The sequence below is a fragment of the Chlorocebus sabaeus genome, chromosome 26 (assembly GCF_047675955.1).
Source record: "Chlorocebus sabaeus isolate Y175 chromosome 26, mChlSab1.0.hap1, whole genome shotgun sequence".
Lineage (NCBI taxonomy): Eukaryota > Metazoa > Chordata > Mammalia > Primates > Cercopithecidae > Chlorocebus > Chlorocebus sabaeus.
The window spans coordinates 53,730,164-53,753,009 of record NC_132929.1 but is presented as its reverse complement, the minus strand read 5'-3'; the positions used below and the strand labels follow the sequence as shown (position 1 = coordinate 53,753,009).

The 22,846-nt window shown below is 54.4% G+C and overlaps 1 protein-coding gene and 1 long non-coding RNA gene across 3 annotated transcripts in view; one reads left to right on the top strand and one right to left on the bottom strand.

Moving 5' to 3' along the window:
- The window catches only part of LINGO1 (leucine rich repeat and Ig domain containing 1), a 207,317-nt gene that overhangs the window by 151,292 nt on the left and 33,179 nt on the right, over window positions 1–22,846 (top strand). The gene's annotated exons all lie outside the window — the stretch shown is intronic.
- LOC140710395 (uncharacterized) lies at window positions 997–8,810 on the bottom strand. The gene is made up of 3 exons (XR_012091367.1): window positions 8,674–8,810; window positions 2,010–2,133; window positions 997–1,401 (listed from the first exon to the last, which is right to left on the bottom strand). It is a non-coding gene; the product is annotated as an uncharacterized lncRNA (long non-coding RNA).

The following is a 22,846-nucleotide window of genomic DNA, read 5'->3' as shown; positions in this document are numbered from 1 at the left end:
ACATCCTCCCAGGTTTCTGCTCTGCTACCTAACGGGTAATTATACCCTGACATGCACAGCGGCGAAGAAGGGATTTTCTGTGAAGCGAAATCTCCTGTGAAATATTCATGCCACGCTGGGCTTTGCTTCCCAGCATCTAGTGGCTGCTGCTTGGCTTGTCCATGGCTTGAGAGGCCACATGTGTCTGAAGACCAAATGGGATTTTTCATTTCCTTCTCAACAGGGAGAGGTTCCCAAGAACCCAGTTTGGGGCCTAACATGCTGTGTGTGTGTGTGTCTTCGCCCGTGAGCTCCCCAGGGCAGCTCCCCTGTGTGTGTGTATATGTGTGTTGAATACCGTACAATGTATGTGTTTCCACGTGTGTCTCTGGGGCTGTGCTTCTGTGTGTGTGTGCTTGCCTATTTCTAGTCTGTGCACACTCTCATGAACTTGCCACGTGGATGTATTCCTGCGCATGCGTCGTGACCCTGGCATGTAAAGTGCATTTCTCTGACAGTCCAGGTTGTCTCTAAAGGGGCTTCTCAACTGGGCCCCTGTTTCTCTGAATAGGGGTGTGCATGCCTGGGAGATTCTCTCAGCGGATGAAGGGCTGCCCAGCGTGACAGTTCAGCCTGTGACTGGCATTACATGCAGGGTTTGGGGTGTGGATTGGAAGCCTTGCAAGTCCCCACAGGCTCAGGGGCTCAGAGACACCAGACTGCAGCTGCGCATTTGAGTCAAGCTTTCCCCTCTTCTCTGTGGCTTTAGTGTTTGTATTTAGTGTTTGTTTGATTTCTACCAAAGTGCTTGATAGAGGATGGTTGGGAGGATATTTGCTTCAGAGAGTTCACTGAGCTGGGACATGTCCATCCCTTTGCTGGTGCCTCCCAGTTGCTCAGCTACCCCTCGTGTCTCCTCAGCCCACGAAGCCCCTGCATTTGCACCATGGATCATTCTTCTAAAACCCTGACTTTGCACCTCATTCACTTCCTCACAATGCACAAGGTAGGCAGGACTGGAATTATCATACCCATGTGTCAGATGAGCTAACTGAGGCACAAAGAGTCATGCAATGCAGTCACTTGGTGAACCAGGGCTGGGAACAGGATCACTAGTTCCTCCTCCCTGTGCAGGTTCCTTTGCCCTCAGCCCCAACCCTGGGCCCACAGTGGAGAGGACTCTGCCCAGAGGAAATGGGTCCTGGTTTCATGAATGAATCCAGCTGGAGGACGCCCCTTTCTCCATGTGCAGCTCCCCTCCCTTCTGTCATCACTCAGTTTCGTCCTGGAGAGATGACCCTAGGGCGCTTTTCATCTCCAAATAAACAGGCAGGGATGCAGGAGGCAATAATATTGACGTCCATCATTGATATTTCCTTATGGTGGCTATAATTAGCAATTCTTCCACGACTGAGACTCGACCTGGCAGACAAGTGGAGGAGCTCCGGCTTGTTAATGTCAGCCCATTAATGTCACACTGACAAGGCTGATGGTGGGATGGGAGGGGTGGCCTTAGGTAGAGAGCAGGAGATGCAGCGGGGCTGAGCAGGAGAACAAAGTCCACCCACTTCCCTCCTGCACCAGGGACTTGCTGTCCTCGAGTCCAGCCCCCTGGGAGCACCCCTCATCTCATATATTCAGCAGCTGCCTCCTTCACTCCGTGGCCCCTCACCCCTCCCTTTTCTGCTAGGATGGTTTGGCCTGAAGAGCAGGCTCCACATCCCTGGGAAGGTCCACAAACCTCATCCCGAGGTGCCTGCAGCCTAGAAGGGCTCCACTGAGGGCCGTCCAGATAGCCAGAGGTGGGAGAGCAGCTCCTCAGCCCTCTGCTCTGCTCCTGCAGTGGGAGAATGCGCTCCCCTCCCTTGTGCCCGGCCACACTCCGATCTGCACAGCTCTGCTAGTGCTGACCTCCACAGCAAGGCAAGCACAGCCCTTTCCTGAGGGGCACTGCACATGCCCCCCCATCCATGCACTGTTAGAAGCAGAAAGGCTAGGATTAGCACTCCCAGACCCCAGACCCTCCTTGCCCATCCACTTCAGGCTTCCCCTCCTCTTTCTTCTCCAGAGAATTATTGGGTCAGTATCCTCTCCTCCAACCACATTGCTCATCTCAGTGTCCCTCTGACCAGACTTCTTTAGATCTTTTGGTTCCTTGAGCACAAGAAGCCAAGCCACCTATCATTCAGAGAGGCTGAGTTCCTCAGCCGTTGCCACCTGCCTGTCTCCTGTGCTGCCAGCCTGCTCATTTGCTGCATGCCTAGTTGGGGCTACTCTGAGTTGTCCAACAACTCATAGTGGCAGGGTGTGTTTTTTGAGTGCTTATGATATGCCAGGCACTGTTAAAAGCATCTTACAAGCATTTGATCTTCATAACAATGCTGTGGGGTAAATACACTTACCATTCCATTTTACAGGTAAGGAAAACTGAGATGCTAGGAAATTAAGTTAGTTGCTCCAGATCACAAGGTTGTTAAGTGGTGGGCAGCATGAATCAGGCTGTGTGGCTCCCAAGCTCTCCTACTGAGCCATCACCCTCCTCTGCCTCCAGCTTCAGCCCCTAAGTCATTTCCTTCACCAGCATCTCCTCCCCTGTGCGCTCCCCAGGGCAGGCAGAGGCTAGTCCCCAGACCCTCACCCAGTGCCGGCTCACAGTAATCAGCAGATGAGGGCAGTAGTGACGACAGCACACTCAGCCCCATATGATGCAGGCCCCATGGTTCCCTCCCATGTTCTCTGGTGTGTGCCTGCTGCCCCCAAGGAGCGCTGCAGACTTTTTGACAACAGGGCCTCACCAGGGTTGTTTGCTGAATGAGAGGCGACCTCAGACTGCAAGACTCCCTGAGAGGCAGCTCTGCCCACCAAGAAACACCCACTCAAAGGGGACCTCGGGAACTTGTGTCTCAGTTCATAGACAGGACTTGGCAGAGATGTCCACATGTTCATGTCATTCATTCATTCATTCATTCACTAATTCATTCAGCCAACACTTGCTGGACGCTGTGTGCTCCAGGCCAGGCCCTCTGAAGCGTCCGAGCACACTGAGATAAACAGGTCCTCGCTGTGCCCTGGGGGAGTCCGTGGCCTTGGTGGTGGGGGTGGTGGGGAAGCATAGCCAGGGCTCACCAGTGCTGGGGAAACTTGCTCAGTGAGCCAGAGCCAGAGCACCGTTTGGGGGTGGCTGGGATGGGGGAGAGAGGCTGCACACAAGAGCAAACACTTTAATGGATTCATTGAGGAAAAGGAGGTGTTTTTAGGCTGACGGAGAGGAATGAGCACCCCAGGCAGAGGGAACCGCCTGTGCAAAGGCCCTGGGTCTGAAAGGGCCAAGGACACATGCAGGGCAGCCTGGAGGTGGGCCAGCTCAGCGTCTCACCTCACCTGCCTAGTGGAGGGTGAGGTGTGGGCAGGTCAGCGTCTGCAGGCAGGTGGGATTCCCAGCATGGCGACCGAGCCAGCTAGCTGTGGAGGGAATACATGAGGACAAAGGATGCTCCTTGGGTGCAGGAAAGGGCCACTCTGGACTGGGGCTGGCCTGGAGGGCACTCGTGACTGTGGTTGCACTCATCTGTGCTGGGTCTCCTAGTTCTCAGAGCTCTCAGCCTCAAAGCAGCCCCTCCAATAGGCAGAAGAGAGACTGAGGCCCAGGCAGTGGCAGAACCCTACCCAGGGTCACACACAAACAGTGGGTGAGCAGGAGGTTCCCGCTACCCTCTAGCAGGATGTTGGGGTCCTCAACAAGGAGCAGGGCTCTAGCTCTCAGGGTACAGGGCAAAGCATGATATCTGCCAAGCATGGAGCAAGGCAGGAAAGGCCTGGCTGGAGAGGACATGGCACAGAGCCCACCAGAGGGCTGAGGGTCGGGCAAAGGGCCTCGAGTGCTGGCAGAGGAGAGAGCTTGCCTCTGGAGTCACCTCTGGAAGCTTTTCGAGGATTTGGCTTGGACATCCCATGGACAGTCTCTGGGGAAAGTGTCTCTCACACACCTCATGGGGCTCAGAATAGCCCACAAGGGAACCAAGTGTCCCTGCCCACATGTGCACAGGCAGATATACCCGTGCACCCACCTGTATACCCAGGTGTGTGCCCACCTCTTATGAGCTCAGGCACACCTGTGTACAAGCATGCCTCTGATTGCACATGCAGATCTCTGTATGTGTATCACGTGTACAGCTGTGTGTTTACAAGTCTGAAGGAGCATGTCCCTTCAAGTACAATTCTCTATCTATATGTGTGTGCAAGAGGCCCCGCCACGGCCAGCAGCCCCAGAGGGACACATCCTTCCCCTCCCACTGGAGTCAGATGCTCTGGAACTTGCTGCTCTCAGGCCTGGGTCCAGCCCTCTCTGGCCCATCTCAAGGCCCTCCCGCTGAGTCCTGAGATTTGGTGTCCTGGGGACAAAGCCAGCCAACTTGGATGGGGTAGGGACTCCTGGTGGCCAGCACTGTGGATAGAAGTAGGCATCAAGGAAACAGCTCAGGCTGGGAGGAGCCCTCCTGCTCTCTTTTGTGCAAGCCACCTCCCCACACATACCTGAGTGCCTGCCACAGGATGCTGACCTACCCTCCCCAGCCACTTATACCGCTCTCCTGACCAGGAGCTCACTACTTCCCAGGGAAGCACCTGGGGAACCTGTGGGATATTGCCTAGAAAGGAGATGTCAGAAGTGCCAGAGGATGGGGTCAGGGCTGGGCCATGATCCCCCAACCATCCACAAGGCCTGGGGCCCTCCCTTAACAGACAGGCCCTGGGGCACCAGCTCCTGGTGGCAAGGCCAGGCCCCAGTATCCAGAGACTTTCACCTTGTTGTCAAGAGCGTATTTCAGCTATTAGTGACAGTGGCCAGGGATTTGGGGAGGATTTCTGTCTCATTTCCCAGAGCTTTCAGCAAGCCTCCTCCCTTTCCACCCCTCTGCCTGCCAGGGCTGAGAACGCAAATGCGTGCACGCGCGCGCGCGCACACACACACACTGCTCCTGTATGGCAGAAGAGAGGGAGGGAGAGAGAAATCTGGGTCAGTCTCCCAGGGAAGGCTCTGTGGCAGCTCCCCACCTTCCCCAGCAAATGCTTGGTGTTGCAAGCTCAGCCGAGGTCCAAAGGCAAGGCTTGCCCGGGTCCTACCCTAGCCTGCCAGAGGGGCTCTGCCTTGGGAGCCCAGGCTTGCCCTGCTTAGCCCCTCTCTGGGCTTCCCTGACCAGGTGACCTCACTCTTAGGCCTGAGCATTTCCTCTGCCAGGCCCCAGGACTCATGGGTCATTTATGCCACACTCAGCTGATTGCATGGAGGGTGACAGAGACTCTCCCCATCCCTCACTGGACCCTCCAGCTTCAGACTCTGGGACTTGGGGTATGCATCTTGGGTGGGGATTTAGCTAAAGCCTTGGGTGGTTAAATGGGTCCCCTAGACAGGACCAAAGTCCAGGGTGGAGTTCTACCCCACCAGTGAGCTCAGGCAGACATTCACTGGACTGGGTGGCAGGGGGAGGTGGCAGGGTTTCCTGCCTGAACCAGGCCCTATTTAGCCAAGAAAACTGAATCATGGGGAATGACCACGGTGTAAGCCACCCAGGGATCCTGGAAGTCTCCCCACCCCCACCACTGGTAGACACCAAAGCCACTTTCTTCTTCCACCCTCGCACCGCACACAGTTCTAGGTGACCCAGCACATCTCTGCTTCCTTCTACCAGGGCATGGCCATGCATGGAGAATATTTACTGAATGAAGGAAGAGGTGATTGATTTAAGTTAGATATTAGGAAGGACTTCCAGATGCCACTGGGGCAGCCTTAGCCCCAGACTGGATGTCTATGGAGGTGAGATTGATCCTCAAAAAGCCTGTCAGGTGGGGGGTGACCCCCGGCATCCCCACCTTCCCCCAGAGGCGGAGTCCTGCCTTTCGAGTGTGGCGAAGCACTGGCTTCCTTCCTGCAGGGGCCTTGCTTGTCCCACAGCCTCCATGCCCAGAACCTCCTGTAATGGCTGTCTTTTTCCCAGCCCAGGGAGTGTGGGTTCTGTGCAGTGGTCAGCTGTTGAAATATTGCTGTCATCGTGTGCATCTGTCGGTATACACTTGTGCTATGTGTGCCTACGTGTGACCAAGCTGAGGGCACATGTGCACAGGATGGCTCAGGAGTCAGTCCATCGACTTCAAAGTATTTTAAAATGTAGAACGAGAAACCCTCTGGCTTCAGAAGGGGCTAAAAGGATTGATTTTTAAGTCACAGAGAGGCAGGCAGGCCTCCTTTCACCCACCAGCCATTCATGGAGTAGAGACCCCCAGGCTGGGCATTCAGGGAAACCCAGGGCCAAGGAAGCTAGTCCCTGGCCTTGAGCCGGGGGCTGCTAAAGAGGAGTTAAAGGGGCTGGAAAGGCTTCAAGACAGGGTGGAGGGTGCTGGCTTTGAGAGAAGGTGAGTGTGGGTCATGTTCTCAGTTGGGGCTGGGCAGCCTGTTCCCTCCTTGAGAACCTCATAGAAAAGGGTTTCCTGCCCCCTCATCCCCAAGGACTCCAGCCAACCCCATTCTTCCTCCCTCTGACCACCCTTCTCCCATTCTCTGCAGCCAGGCCAAGCTGTAACTCAGTGCTCAGAGGCCCCTTGGGCAGGAGCTGGGGCAGCTGAGGGGGGTGGGGTGGGAGTAGGAGCTACCAGTACCACACCTTCTCTCTGCTAACCCTACCTGACTGAGGCTGTGCACTGGGGCCCCAGAACTGTGTAGGCGAGGGTCACACACACTCACATATGTGGGTCCTCCTGGATCAATGAGGTATGGAGCTGGAAAAGGTCTAATTCAATCTGTCAGCCAGTTATTAGTTATTGTACTGGAGATGGCTCTTGCCTCAACCTACCTACCATCTCCTCTTGCCCCATCCAGAGGTCGTGGAAGCTCCTGTGGAAGGGAGTCGGGCAGGGTGGGTGCAGGCAGCGTCCTGGGCAGGAATGGTCCATGAGGATTGGAGAAGAATCAGAGATAGCATCCTTCCCTCCAGAACATGGGCCCTGGAAGGGTCTCCAAGACACCCTGGGTCAGCACAGCCTTGTCCACGCAGGGAAACTGAAGCCCAGCAAAGGTAGAGGGCTGACCTGTGCCTGTGTGTGATGTGGGCCATGCTGGCCCTGTTTGCTTAGGCCCCACTGGGAAGGGCAGGAGGGAAAAAGAAGCAGAGGGTGGGGCAATCAGTGGGGGAAAGGGGACAGGGTCTAGGGTGCTGTGAGGCACACTTCAGGCTGTTTACCCTGCAGTGTTTGAGCCCTTGGGCCAGAGAAGGGCTTGCCTTCTGCCCTCTCAGGGATGGTGGCCCAACCCAGGAAACAGACAGTGTCTGGTGCTGAGTCTCACTGGGGGCTTCATATGAACTGGCAAGGCACTGTCATTTCTATTTCATAGATATGCGAACTGAGACCCAAAGAGAGGCCTGCCTCTGGGAGGTCTTCCACAGCTGAATACCCTCAGCGAGGAGGCTCTGCTTGCTGCCTGCGGCAAGGCTGGGACTAGCTCCTCTGGGAGGGTGGGCATTGGGGGCAGCCTGTCCCCAGGACTTCCCAGCCTTCCCTGTTTGTTCCTGTGCTGTCCAAGAACTTCTTCTGCAAGTCTGACCACAATCCCTCCTGCTTTAATTTCATCCTGCCACTCTTGTGGCATCTTGTCAGTCCAAAGGTCTCTCTGTCCCTCTGCCTTCTTGGTGTGGAGTGGGTCTGGGGGCTCAGGCACTGTCCCTGCAACATGGCTGACTCCTGAAGGCAAGGGATGAAGCCAACCCACCCCAGCCTGCCCACCCAGGCCTGTTTGAAAATCAGCTCGCCTTTGCCCAGCATTGCCATTCTCATCACAGCCTCTGCCCATCTCATTTCTGTTAAACTCATTTGCCAGCTGAAGGCCTTCATTTTCCACTCTGTTTGCCCATAATCACCCCCCTGACCCTGTCCTGTCTCCCCAAACTCTCCCTGCAGTGCCCAGCACTGTGGTGAGCAGACAGCCAGGCTCAGGTGCAGCCACATCCCTCCCTTCCTCCCGCCTGTCTTGGGAAGAGGCCTGTGCTCCAGACAGGGGTCTCATCCCTGCCTCTGTGCTTTCCTCTGCTCCCAAACCAGACACTGGGAAAATTACAGACAGACTCTCAGCCCTTGATGGCTACTCACCCTCCACTTTCTGCCTGTCCACCCAGGCCAGGAAGGCACTGTTCTAAACACTGTGCATGTATGAAGTCCCTTAATTCATCCACTAGCCCAAATGAATTTCTAATTGGTAGGAGTTTAAGGGGAAATGTTGACAAAAGGAAACTGAGGGAGCAAGAGGCAAACTTCTCCCTCCTCCAGGGCTCCATCCCTGCTCCCACTTGCTACAGAGAATAGAGCCCAGCTATTGCTGCAAACCATGTCAGGCATCTGCCGAGGTTGCCTTGGGAGGGCAAGGGAGACTCTGCTCTCCCTGGGGCTCGCTGTTCTCCCAAGAGGTGCCTGCAAGGGTGGGACTCCAGGCCAGGCACCCGCCCCTCAGGATCTCAGAGCACCCCTGAGAAAGTCCCTTGGCACTGAGTATCATCACACAGGCCATGGGAGGAATCAGAAGTAATGTCCTCTGAGGCCTCGGCACCCCTCCACATCTCACGATGGCTGAACCTCCGCCTGGCCCCCTGGACACCCTTGACTCTACTCCAGGCTAGACATGCCCCAGGGCCCATCTCTAAGCCTATTAACCGTGAGCCTCAAATGAACCCTATAGGGTGAGTGGAGCTGGGACAAGGATCCCCATTTTGCCGGCGGGCAGGGAGATCGAGGCTCAGAGAGGAGAAATAACTGTGCCAACTCCTCCTTTTCAGAATGGTCTGACGATCTCTTCCTGGAGCATAATGTAGGGAAGGGTTTATTGCATTCTAACAAGGACTTTCACTATTTTAAACAGAAGAATGTGCAATAATGGTAGGATTTCAGGCCCCACCCCTTTCCTCTCCACCAGGTGGTCTCCTGGTTCCCAGGGTGCCCTCTGCTGGAGAAGGCTGGGCAGCTGCTCTAGGCTGGCCCCACCCCACCCCAGCCGCTCCCTCCTGCCAGCTTTCAAGGTCAGGGTGCCTGGTAATACAGTAATTGATCTGGGAGACTTCCATTATAAATCTGCCAGCTGGCCAGGTGGCACGCCCCATGGTCCATCCCACCCAGTCCACCATGGTAATGACCACTCCTCTGTTCCTCCGTGGGAAGGTGACTGGCCACTCTTTGTTTCTCACCACCCACTACTCCTATAGGCAGGAGCCCAGGGCCTCTGAACTCAGACAGAGGAGACATGGTTCGGAACTGACCTCACACTTCAACTGCTGTGTGGTCTCAGGCAAACTACATCCCCTCTCTGAGCCTCCATGTCCACAACTGAACATGGTTCTGGTCAGATGGCCTTAAGGATCCCTGTGACAAAGGGTGTCCATTGTGATGAGGGCTCCCTTGAGACCTCTGCTTGAGGGTCCTTGGATAGGGGAGTCCTAGGTAGGGCATGATTGCACCTGTCTCTCTCAGCAAGTCAGGGAAGACTTCTTAGAAGAGGTGGCATTTGAGCTGGGTCTTGGAAGATGACAGGACTCCCTAAGGTTTGGGGGTGGGGACAGTGGTGGATGGTGTTCTGGAGGTGGCAGGAAAAGGGTCCTGTACAGAGCCATGACCAGCCCAGAGGGTTAGGGTTTTTTCCTTGCATATCTAACCCCACCAAGCCCTGCTTATACCCTTCAGTGGCTCCCATTGCCCTATAGCTGAAGTCCCAGCTCCCTGAGGAAGCTTCAGATCTAGTCCCGGTCAGCTTCTCCAGGCACCCAAGCCACTGCCCTTGCCCCCAGGGCTCCAACCTTAATGAATTTTTAGAATTCTGTACAATCTATGACCTTTGCACCAAGCTGCTCCCTAATTTGAGTCAATGACCACAATAGAATTGAATCCTGTGACCAGATAAAATCCCCACTCGATTCCAGGGCCCATGAGCCCTTTGTGATCTGCCTGCCTCCCTTTCCCCCACTCTGTCCTTGCTCAGTCTTCCAGCTCCTCTGTTGCCCCCCACATCTTCACATTGCTGGTTTCATCATGTTCAGGACTCAGCTCAAGTGTACTCAACCTAAAGTAGCCTTCAGGTGACAGTCATCCTGGTTTGCCCAGAACCGAGGTATCTCCTAGGATGCAAAACTCTTAGTGCTGAAAGCAGACATTCCCAGACAAATGGGGATGATTGGTCACCCTCATTTCTCTCCAGTCCCTACTGCCAGGCCTGCCTGCTTTCTTTTCTTCCCCTTTCTTTTGTTGGAAGTCCCAGTTTGTCAGCCTGTTATTACTCGCGGATCGGCTGCCTCCCCCTGGCCTTGAGCTGCTGGAGAACACGCCTGCATCTGCCGGTTCAGCACTGAGTCCCCCTTGCCCAGAACCATGTGCGGTGAGAACGGTGCTCAGCACCAGCACCAGAACATGCCTGGTCAGTGTTTGTTGAGCGAATGGGTGAAGCCTGTACGCAGACAGTTTCCCTGTGGACCTGGCCGAGCCTCTCCTCTCTGAGCCTCAGTTTCCCATCTGTACTACAAGGGTGGGCTTTGGGAATCCCAGAGAGGGCTCTTCCAGCCCCAGTGCCCCGAGATGCAGCAAGTGAAGCGAAGGGCCACTGCCCAGCTCAGCATGAAGGGCTGGGCGTGCGCCAGACTCTAGGGTGGGCATGGCAGGCGGTGCTGCTGAGGGAGAAGTGTCACAGCCTGGCTCACCTTCCTAGACATCCCGCTGTCACCTGAGGGCCATTTCTGGGCGAGGCTGTTGGTCCAGACCCCGGGTTGGGGGCATCCAGAGTGATGGTGCCGACTGCCAAGCCCCACTCCCCTCCCACCCCCGGGAAACAGATGGCCCAAACTTGGGCGGGCAGCAGAGACGGGGACTGGCATTTGTGTGTGTGTGGTTTTTTAAAAATCTGACACATTTTTGTCACGTCTTGGTGCATCAGAACAGTAAAGGAGGCGGGAGTGTGAAGAATGTTTTAACTCGCAACTTTGTAACAGTTCCAGTTTCTCCCGGCCTCCTCCCCCTCCCTCAAGCCCCCGCGGCGGAGCCTCCAAGCCCATCTGTTCCCGAATCTCTACTCCCTGCCCCCCTACATCCATCCCTCCTTCCTTCAGTTGAGGGGGAGAGATCCTCAGAGGAAGCGGCTTAGGCCCTGGAAAGGACCCTGGGCAGAGAGGTGGGGGACCTGCTTCTGGGCCCCGCTTTACCCCAGGCTCGCTGTGTGACCTTGTAGAGTTCTAACCCTCTCTAGGCGCCATCAGTGTGTTCCTAGAGGTCAAGCCTATCCCCTTTGGGGTTCCCTGATTCTGATACTCATGGGAATTTCTGGGGAGAGGAGTTGGAAATGGAGAGTGTGCAGGAGGCATCAAGATGGGAAGTTTGGGGATTCAGGGCACCCAGAGAGAATGGCCCCAGGTGGTGGAGGGGCCACATTCGTGAACACTGAGTGGGCCCCAACCTTCACCGCCCTTGGGCTTGGGGCTTGTGTTCCCCCACCGCTGGCCACGGCTCCACCTAGCCTGTCCAGGGTGGTTCTTTCAAGATGCCCCATGGCTGGCTGAGGTCTGGGGTAGCTACCCTGAGGTCAGGGGAGGGAGGAGGAGCCAGGCAGTACCCGGGATCCAGGCATCCCTGTCTGTCTATCTGTCTGTCTGAGCCCTAGGAAAAGAGGCAGGATGAGTATCAAGCCTTAGAAGATTTGCTCCTCAGCTGCCATCCCTCCAGTCCCCAAGCCTGCCTGGCACTAGCTTCCATTTCATATGTCATGGAAATGCCAACTGTCCTCAAAAACCAAGAGTCCACACAGCTGGTAGGAGCTGCCCTGGATGGGCATGGGGAGAGTTTAGGGGCATGAAGGGGCAGTGTCCTGGGGCAGCTCAGCCAAGGCAAGGGCTCAAGCCTTGCTCCCTCACTCCACAGCTCAGAGACCAGGACTGCTGGGCACCTGTGTGGTAGCTTGGGATGGGGTGGGGCTGGCAGCCAGGGTGCCACTTCCAGGGACAAAGAAACCAACCCCTGGCTGCACTCCTGTTTCCCCCATCCCTCCACACCTAACATGGAACTCCCAAAGTCCAGGGCATGTATCATGGACAAAGCCAGAGGGATGGGAGAGGCAGAGGGTGCCTAACGCACTCTTTTCTATCGGTAGGAGCTAGAAGCAGAGTTCAAAGGCTGCCCTAGAGTGCTGTTGACCACAGAAAGCCCCCCACTTAGGCGGGAGCAGCATCTGAATATCACCCCACATCTCTGCATCCTGGGGAGGGCCAAGGACAGGCCTGGGAGTCCCTGCAGGCGGTGGTCTCGTGTGCCCAAGAGGGTGAGCTCTGGACAGGGCAGCTGAGGGAGCCAACATGGCCCCTGTTGCAGCCCAAGCCCCAGACCCCAAGGCCCCTCTGAGCTGGTGCCACGCGAGTCTCACCATATGGGCGCAGGGCGGCTGCGGGGGGAGGAGCTGGAGTTGCCATGAGAACCCGCACACTGGCATTTCCTCTTTTGGGGAGGCTGAACCATACTTCGCAGGCGGTGTAGGCTTCTGAATCCCATTTCTCTGTGTTTTTTAGGAAGGGAAAAAGGGCAGGGGAAGGGGGTGGAAAAAGGCAAGGAGGGAGAGAGAGAGTCAGAGGGAGCCAAGAGGGAGCAGTGGAGCTGTCTGGAGCTGCAAGGGTTGATCAGGGACCTCTGTTCCCCAAAGCTCAGTCCAGGGCCAAAGTGGGGTCTGGAGTTCCCTCTAATTCGTTGTCCAGTCCTTGGGTAAACCTCTTCCTTAAAATACACAGTCCTGCATCCTGCCTGAGATTCAAGTCAACTATTTGGACCGTTTCTGGGTTCCTTACTGTCACCCCTGTCCCCTGAGTGTCCAGCCCTGTGGGCAGCCACACTGGAAGCAGCAAAGGGCAGAGGACGCAGACCCTGCTCCCAGGGTCCCAGCAGGGGCAGGAGTCCACCCTAACCCAAGTCCACAGCAGACCTCCTGGGCTTTAGTAGCTTGGTAGTGGAACTCCACGTGGCTGGGGCAGATGTGGAAGGCTGCTTGGAGAACCGGAAACTACACAGAGGCGAGCAATGGGGAGGAGAAGGCTGGGAGGATGTGGGGAGCTGGCAGGAGAGGCCAGTGTCCACCCATCAGCCCCACCTGTCTCGTCAGGGACTGTGGCTGGGTGTCCTGAGAACACAGGCTTGGGGTAGACAGACCTGGGTGTGACTCTGGCTCCATCTCTTAATACCCCTGGCAAATGAACCTCCTTAGGCCTCAGTTTCTCCAGTCTGTAAGATGGAGATGTTGATACCTACCTTGAAGGTTTCCTGTGGTGTGCAGCCAGTGGAGAGGCCAGAGTGGCTGTCATTAAGTGGCAGCTGCTGTTGGTATGTTCACTCAGGTCATGGTTGCCAGCATCCACTGGGGACATAAGGAGAAGCAAACGGATGTGGTCCTGATCCCGGAGACGTGCCCACCTTGAGCAGAGGTGTGGCGGTGGGACCCAGAATGTCCATGTTTGGGGAAGTGGCATTGTAGGGAGGGGCTATCCTGGCAGAAGAGAGGGTGGGATGGGAGGAAGAAGTCTATGAATGACAAGTAGGCAGTTGGGAGCTGGGGCAGAACCAGCCTGGGCCCAACCCAGGCCACATGGGCAGCTCTAAGGCAGAACTGGCCCCGTGGAATCTCTAGCTCTTCTCCAGCTCCTCTTCCTGGAGCTTCACCTGCTGTGTCTGGGGCAACCAGCCCTCCTTCCAGGAAGTTCCCTCCAGACCCTGCAAAATGGAGCTGCCATGAAGAGAGGCTAGCACTGTGACATTGCTCTCTCAGAGCTTCCTCGGTGTGAGACCCTCTGGACTGCCATTTCCCAGTTATAAATGGGGTTATAGATGGCTGTTCCTTCCTCCCCTAGGGGCTGAATGGGAGCCCATGAGATGAATGGGCAAGACTCCTTTAAGGTGTGTCTAGGGAAAACAGGAGGGAAATCTGACTTTGTTCCCTTGAGCAGAGAGGAAAGGGGAGGGGTGAAGCATCAGGGCCACCTCAGCTCTGGCTGATGCCTCCAATAGCAACAGAGCCCAAGTATTGAGTCCTACTCTGTGCCAAGATCTTTACATCTCATTTCATTCTTACAATAACCAGGAAAGGAACATTATTTCCATTTGACACTGGATGAGAAGACCGAGGCTCAGAAAAGGATGGTAACTTACCCAAGATTACCCAGCTAGTGGCAGCAGAGCCAGGGTTAGAACCCAGCGCTGTCCAGCTCTCAAACCCTTTCCATGACCTCTCCAGGTCTCTCTCCCCTGACTCCCTCCACCTCTCACAGACTGAAGGCCCCCATCTACATCTCCAATGGGCCACAGTGAGGATGTCAGGGGCACTGTGCTCAGTGACAGGTTGGAAATTAGGAGAAATAGGTGCTGAGACCCCAGTCCCAATCCCCACCAGCTGGACTCTAACCATACCTAGCCAGCCTGAGGTAGCCCCAGGACTCCTCTACTTAGGGAAGAGCATGGTCTTGGCATCTGATGGATTAAGACTGACTCTTAACTTTGCCACTCACTTACCCTGGTTCCCCAGCAAGTTTCTGGACCTTTCTGAGCCTCCATTTTGTCATCCAGAAAATAGTGGCACTGGAGCAGTCAGGCTAGGCTAGGTTTTGCTGCAGTAACAAACAACCTCAAAATCTCAGAGATTTCAAAGAACTCATGGTCATTTCTCACCCCCGTTCCAAGCATGGGATATCCACTCCTCACTGAGGATCCCAGGCTGAGCAAGTGCCTACCATCTCGACCTGTGCATCCAGTTACCATGGTAGCAGGAAAAGGCATGGCCAAGGCCACCCTGGGTCTTAAAGCCTTCTCTTGTAAGTGATACTTGTAACTTCCCCTAACATGTCATTGGCCAAAGCAAGTCACATAGCCATACCTAATGTTAAAGGGGACAGAGAACTGCAGTTCCGCACCAAGTGCCTAAGAGGAAGAAAATTGGTATATTAGTTAACATTCCTTAATGACTCCCACAGGCAACTAGCACACAGGGATGCTGTGAACATTCAGTGAACTGAAGGGAATGGGAGCTTGGCACACAGGAGGTACCTAATAAATGGTACTCTTTTCCCCTCCACCCCCAGCTCCAAAGAAATCCAACCCCGCTTCCTTTCCAAGCCATCCCTTTCAGATGGACTGTTAGAGTTGATGGGCACTCCCTACGTTGAGCAGGAAGGCTTTTGCTTCTAGGGTAGAGACAAGTAGCAACTTCCCAAGGGGCACATGGCATGGTGGCAGCTAAGGCGGGAAGAGCAGACGGACACCCTCACTCCCAGCTGAGTAACCTGCCCCTGGTCCCATGCCTTGTTTAACAGATGAAAAAGCAGCAGATACCAGTAATACCTTGACTTTATTAAGGGCTTCATAAGATCCAGATCAAATTACATCTCCTGCAATCGAACAGTTAATTCAATTCCACTCAACAAATGTTCCATTCAATATCAAGAGGGCCTGGGGTGGTCTGGATGGCCCACCAGGCTGGGGAGGACCCTGTCACTCAGCAACTTCCCTCATTCCTCAGGGAGATACCATCCTCCCTGGCTGGAGGCCACAGGTCTGCCCTAGAGTCTAAGGTCAGTTCAAGATGAGTAGCCAAGGCCTGTTGGGGAGAGGACAGCAGGCAGGGACAGTGATTAAGGACTTTGGGGTCACTTGAGCCCACAGAAACCCAGAACAGCAGATGGGGCCTCGAGACCCCTGGAATCCAGAGCCACCTTGACTATCAACCTTGAATCCAAAACTACAAGGCTGTGCGACCTTGGGCAAGTCACTTTTCCTCTTTGGGACTCAGTCTCCCCCAATTAAGGGGTTGGCCTATGTCCCTGTCCCCACCTTTGACATCAAGGTTCTGAGAGCTTCTTTGCCAACCTGCATTTCCCCCTTCCCAATCTGAGGTGGCTCAAATAGGAAAGAGACCTGATCCTTCCACCCTGTGTTGCCCTACACCCACTGGGCTGGGTCCTGAGGGTCAAACCGTGCACTCCCCCACAGTAGCTCACAGTCGGGGAAGGAAACACAAAAGGCAGGTGGGGCGACAGAGGCACACTCCCTCCAAGAAGGCTCACTGATTACCAGCCAAGGCACAGACCAGACAGGCTGTAGGTTAAGCCCACTTTCCTTCCCTCCTCCCACACTGCGCTGGCCATTGACCACCACTGGGCTGGAAAAATCCAGGAGGACTCCCTGGTGAAGGAGGAATGGAAGCTGGACCCTGAACCACTTAGCTGGGCAGAGTTGGGAGCAGGTTCCAGGTGGAGAACAGCAGGAGCAACAGCTGAGAGGTAGGGTATGTCTGGAGTGGGTGTGAGTGACAGACGTCACCTGGAGGATATATTGACACAGGGAAATGTGATTTCCTTGTTCTGGCAACACACACACACTCACGCGCGCGCGCGCACATACACACACACACACACACACACACACTCCTTCCCCAGCTGCAGCTGTAGGTAAAAGATGTTGGAGTTGCTCAGGAAGATGGAAGAGCTGTCAGTCATAATTTCATAGTGCAGAGAAGGGATGCCCCTGGAAACCCCAGAGACGCTTTCAAGTCCCCGGGACTCCGGGAACAGACCCCCTTCTACCCAATGAATCAATAATAGCAACAAAATTAGTAGTAACTCTTTTTGGCACTTTATCATTAATGAAGCACTTTGGTATCCGTCATCTTATTCGATCCCTAGGGTGAGGCATGGGACCATAGCCTGTGAGGCATGGTCTATCCCATTGATTCTCTGATTCACAGAGAAGGCAAAAGATTTGCCCAAAGTTGGTGGGTCCACAGCATGCCCTTGCACTGTTTAACTCTGTGGTCTATTTATGCCTGCTCTTCAGGAGTCCCTTGGGCCTTTTTAGGGGGACATCTGCTCAGAGAGTGGATGGAAAAGGGCTCTGGCGTGAATGGGATGTAGATTCTGGATTTTCCACTCTGTGGCCTTTCTTGACTTCACCAGAGTTTGAGACATGTCCCAAGGCTACCCTTGCTCAGCCTCAGCCCACAGTCCCTAAGGGCCTGGCCAAACCCAGAGACCCAAAGACCTTAAACCTTAAGAGCACCAAACCCCCAATTCCTCTAGAGCCCTTTTCCCTTGAAACAAGGGCCAAAGCAGCTAGTTCAACAGGTAAAGGGGTCAGCCACACACTGCCCCAGACTGTGATGTCTGCACTTGCTGGAGCTGCTCATCGATCAAGCACTCTTGAGTTTGTATGAGCTTGTTCTTCATTTGAAGCTGTTTGGAAAGTGTGATTTCAAGGACTTCAAACTGTGAGGCTAGCTTCACATACTTTGGAATCATTGCTTATTCATTCAGAGCATGATTTAAAGAACCCTGAACACCTAGATCCAATGTAGTGCCTTCTAGGTAGAAATTGACTGTTATCAGCCACTACTTGATACAAATTTAGGCTTTCGTCATTTGACCAGAAGGAACTGTTACCACTTTTTCCGGATTTAGGTTGCCAGAAGCTCTGGGTATGCGCTGGGCCACCTAGTGTTAAGATTCTCCAGCCTCCGAGGCCAGTGACTTCGCCATTTGCTATTTTTAGGTCAGTGTGGTATCAATAGCTTGCTTAGTTCTAATGCAGCCTGCAAATTTTCAGAAAGAGGATGTTAACGCCTCCTTAGAGCTTCCATGTAGCTTTCTGAACACTGTTCATTCAGTCTTCTGTCATTCATTCATTTATTCAAAAAATATTTCTTGAATGGCAGGCTCTGGGATACAGCAGTGAAACAGACAGCAAGCTCACAGCTACCTTTCCACAAGTAGAGAACTATCTCTTCCCTACAATGCAGTTTCCACCAAAAGTGGCCTCTGCCTGTGCACCCAAATGTGTGAATCTGCCATAGCTACTTTTTTTCTAGTCAGGATTTTCCTCCTCTGCCCTCCTTTTCTGCTTGACCCCTACCTTTGAAGCCCTCCAGTGAGGCCAGATCCACTCCGGACCTAGCCTCTGAAATGTCTACTTGCGCTGCAGTAGCAAAGGCTCAGGGATGGACTTGGGAGAGCCACCAAACCCAAGCCTCTACACAGTGCCCTGTCCACCCCAGCACCCAGACTCTCCCACCCTCTCTTTCCCATACCCCACCTCCCAGTCCTTATCCCATCACCTGTGTTAGCCATATACAGCCTCTGCCCTCTGACCACCCTGCAGGACTTCCTCACTGCCTCCAGCGTACCTTCAGCCTCTGCCTTCACCCCATCCCCATCTTGAGATTCTCCATCTTTGGATGCAGCCGCCAGTCCTACCCTGGCCTACTGGGTATCTCCAGTCTGCCCTCTTCCCCATTGCGGGTGTGGCTTGCAGAACAGGAAGAAGTGGGAGTCCATGACAAGGGTCCTGCCTAGATTGAACCCAGCCCTGGCCTCTGGGTTCTGATGGGCTGACTCACACTGCTCAGCCCAGACAAACCTGTAGGGTCCAGGCTGCCCCCTGCCAGATGCCCAGGGTTGCTATGGCGACCCTCTGCTAGTCTTCCCTGCATGGAGACAATCAAAAAATAATAGCAGGGACTATTTTATTCTGTGTCCCACCTGGGAGCCATTTAAGCCTCCCCACTCCTTTTGACACATAATAATTTTTTTTTTTTTTTGCTTTTAAGATTATTCCTTCTCTTCCCCCTTGCTCCAAACCTCCGTGGCATAGTCTCTGAAAGCTTCGAGTCTTAAACACATACACACACATATGCACATGCTGTGCACAGGCTTACACACCATGCCGTAGACATCAAATCGGCCACCCCAGTGCCTGTTAATTGGCAACAAAGCCCCAGGGCCAGCAAAGCACCTTCACCTCACATTGTTCACCACTTAACAGTTTGCAAAGCCCTTTTACCTCTGAGCTCATGTGAGAACGTGTGGGTGGTATTTATCCCCTCTCCCATTTTCCACAGAGAAGACTGAGGCTTGGGATTTGGGGGGGCATTGGCCAATGTTACCCAGTGGCTGGGTGGACCTGGAACTAAGTCTTGTTTGGGGGTAAAGATCTCCCCCCTTTCATCATCTCCACTATCCCCTTGGTGGCCGTCACCTGCCCAGCCCTGAGCAGTGTTGGGGGCTGCTGCACTCAGTGGGGCAGGCTGTGGGAGTCCAGCCTCAGCAAGAGTCCTGCCTGCCACACTAGATTCCAGAGCCCCTCACTGCCCTCTGGGTTCCCTTGGTTTCTGTCCTCCAGCTAGAAACCTTCCCCAGCACCCCTAGCCCCAGCTGACCCAGCTCTCTAGCCTGACCCAGAAGCCAGCGTGCCCTACCCCTCAGCTCCTTCCTGAACCCCCTTCCTCCTCCAAATTGCTTTCTCCTTTCCACATGGTACTCCCGAATCTTTGCTCTCCTGGTCCCTGGGTGGAAATGACCTTGCTGTTTCTCCATGGTGACTTCCGTCTCTGATGGTTGTTCCCATATTACAGACCCACATGGGTATTTGTCTCAACCTTACATTTGTACTAAACAGGCATTTCCACTGACTTCACATGTGTGTATTTCCATCAGCCAGATGCATCTTTCATAAAGTCCTCTGTCTTACCAAAGAATGGACATTTACATTGTACACAGCCGTCACCACCCAACATGTTTACTTTGAATTGATGAACATTTTCATAGACCACACGTTTGCCTAGAACATTGCCATTTATATGACCATGTGTGTTGCCATGAAAACACATTTACATTGGCCAGCCAAGGACAGTTCTGGGTTTGCAGACAATACAGACTACTAGCCTGTGTCACTACCATGTCTAATCCAAATGATCTCTCTTAGCTTGGAGGATTAAGGGTCATTTCTTGGATGTGTCTGAAAGGCACTTCCCTATGTTTGGACTTGGGGCTCCACAGACCAGGACCCACAATAGCACATGCAGAGCTGGGGGGTTCTGGGATGTGTGTGCAGGATTCCTGGAGGCCACTGGGGTGTGTGGTTGCAGGTTTGAGACCAAGGCCTGGGTTCCTGTTGTCTCTCTCTTTGGGAACTCTGTTTAGCAGGGCAGCAGGGAGCAGACTGGGGTCCCAGAGAATCAGGGGCCTGCCTGAGGTCTCCAGCTCTGGAGAACAGAGTGCACGAGGGGTGACCCTTGGGAAGTGGGTATGCCCTGGGCCACCGTGGGTGAGTCAGTATGCTCCCAAGGGGCCTCAGTCTCACTTCATTTATTCTACCTAGGGCTCCCCCTTTCATAGCAGGGCCTCTGAAGCCCAAAGAGGTCAGGCCCAAGGCTGAGACAAGCTGGGCCTGGATCTCTGTCCCCCTTGGCTACAGGTCGGGGCCAGGATCAGGCTGGGTCTTCCTGTGGCTCGAACTGCTGTTTAAAGTTCTCTTGGCAGCCGTAGTCAACATGGGAGTAGAGCCCAGCCTTGGAGTAAGAACATGGACAAATATAGGTTCAGATCTCAGCTCCACCACTTTCCAGCTGGCTGGGGAGTGGGGAAGGCATGCAGCTGACACAGTGGCCAGGTGTATGGTTGCGTGAGTGGACATTGCCACTCTACCGTCCTCTACTGCCACTTTTGTGACAGTAGCTGGGCTAGTGACTTCCCTTCTTTGAGCCTCAGTTTTCCCCTCTGTACCAGTCATGGATGTTGCCAGTCATGGATCTGCCTCACAGGTTCATTGCATATGAAGTGTCTAGCACACCACCTAGAACGCAGCCGGTGCTCCTTCAATGCTAACTTTTATGGTTAATGTAATATTGCAATTATTATTGCATCTGGGTGATCTTGGGACTCAGTCTCCTCATCTGTAAAATGGAGTTAATATGATACTGAGGGCCCCAGCTGCCCACACCTGATACCAAAGTCCTCCCCACTTACCACCCTCTCCCTGTGGCTGGCTGGCTGACTGCCCTGTCCTTCCCAGATGCCTGAGGACAGAGCCCAGAGAGAGGGAAGAAAGAAGGAGGCAAGGAAATAGATGTCTCACTGTCTGTCCCTCAGTTAGCAATGGTGGCACCAATTTTCATAGAGAAGGGCCTCTCCCCTGGACTGTGCTCTGCTAGACTGACCCTTTCATCCCTGGCTCCCTAATATCTCCTGTCAGGGGCAGGACAGCCCAGGGGGCATAACCAGGACCTGATCCGAGAGCCACCCTGCCCATCCCTAGACTCCCACCAGTGAAGCCCCTGATACTGCCCTTCCAGCCTCAGTGGGAGTGCCTGTAAACTAGGAAAGTGGACCAAAGAGCTCCAAGTCCCCCACCCCACACCCACCCATCCCCGAGCCCTCCCACACCTTCATACTCGTTAGCTAGAGTGAACACCGGGTGCCCGTCCCAGCTCCACTGCTCACTTCGCCATGACCTGAGGCAAGCTCCTTAGCCTCCCCTGCCCGTTCCCTCCCCTGTAAAGTGGGGATAGTCACAGAACCTTCCTCATAGGGCCATTGAGAGTATGAAATGAGTAAATGAGCCCAGAGAGAGGGAGCAGACACCAGGTGGGCCCTGGTGTCTGCTGACCCAGGGGAAAGACTTGATAGATATTAGACATTATTAATGTTTCCCAGGTTCTGTAGTGAGGGTCTGCCTCCTTTCTGGTCAGTTGAGAAGAGCCCACCCTCCCTGGCTATCAGCTAATCCTGTCCGGTCACTTCTGACTATCAAAGCTCCCATCCCTTCCTGGGGTGCTCCTGGGGACAGAGAAGCCCCAGGTTGTGGGGATAGAGATGAGAGAATAATCGGGGCAGACAATGGCAGGGGACAAGGTGGGTTTATGCTCTGCCACATCTGCCCCCAGGAGAGAGGCTGGCTGGCCCCTGGTCTGTCCCTCCTGGAAGTGGGGGAAACCCCAGGTTCCTGCCTGTGTGTGCCCCACCTGCTTACAGACTTATGACCCATATTTGGGGTGCAGAGAGGAGGGAAGAAGCTCTCACTTTGCTATGAGTCACAGCAGAGTCTCCTCCCTCTTCTCACCTTCCCTGCCCCGTAGCCCTCTTGGTCGCCATGACAGAGGGGTGCTGGGAGGGAGAACTCCTGTGGGGACAAAACCAGAGGGTGCCAGAGTGGGTACCATGTCCGGGCTGAGGGGGGCGCCTCCATGTAGATCCAGGTCCTGCACTCATTGCTGTGTGGCAGGGCGGGGTGGAGTCCCTTACAGGTCGCATTTCGGGACCCAGGCACATTTCCTTGACGTGCAGCTAAACACAGGCGGGGACAATCGGTGTCTTTACTGACTATGTTACAACTTTACTGGGCCTAGAAAGTGGGGCAGGGATGTGGATGTATTTGCCCCTTGGCAGCTGGGTGTCTGTTCCATCACAGGCCACCAGGCTCATGCTGAAGCCCCTTCAATCACCCTTTTATCTTGCCCACTCCCCAGCCTCTAAATGAGGCAGACACCATCCCTGCTTTGCAGATAGAGAAACCAAGGCCTGCTTATGCACTTACTCATTCACAGGACTCACCCTGGGCTACCAGCCACACTGAGGGTAACCCCAGGCAGTGGAGGTGTCTAAGGGCACTTGGGATCTTATACCCCTGGGCCGTCCCCTTCGTGAGTAAGGCTAGCTAATGTCCACCACAAAGGGAGAATTACCAGCAAGGCCTTGAGCTTTGCTCCTGTTTACACTTCAGTTCCCAGTGCACACGGCTGGCTTCAGGAAAGACCGCCAGCTCTTCTAAAGTGGGTCTGGAGCCAGCTCTCTGGTGGGACCGGGAAGACGTGTGTGGGATGCAGAGTGCGGGCAGGTGCAGAACCAAGGCCCACGGAGGCAGCAGCCCTGTGTTCACCAGTCAGAGACCCACTGGCCTAAGGATGGGAGGATGAACATAATAGCCCTGAATTTGTTCACGATGCTTTCCACACTTCAGGCATTAGCTGGCATTTATCTTTAGCCATGAGGCATGCACGTAC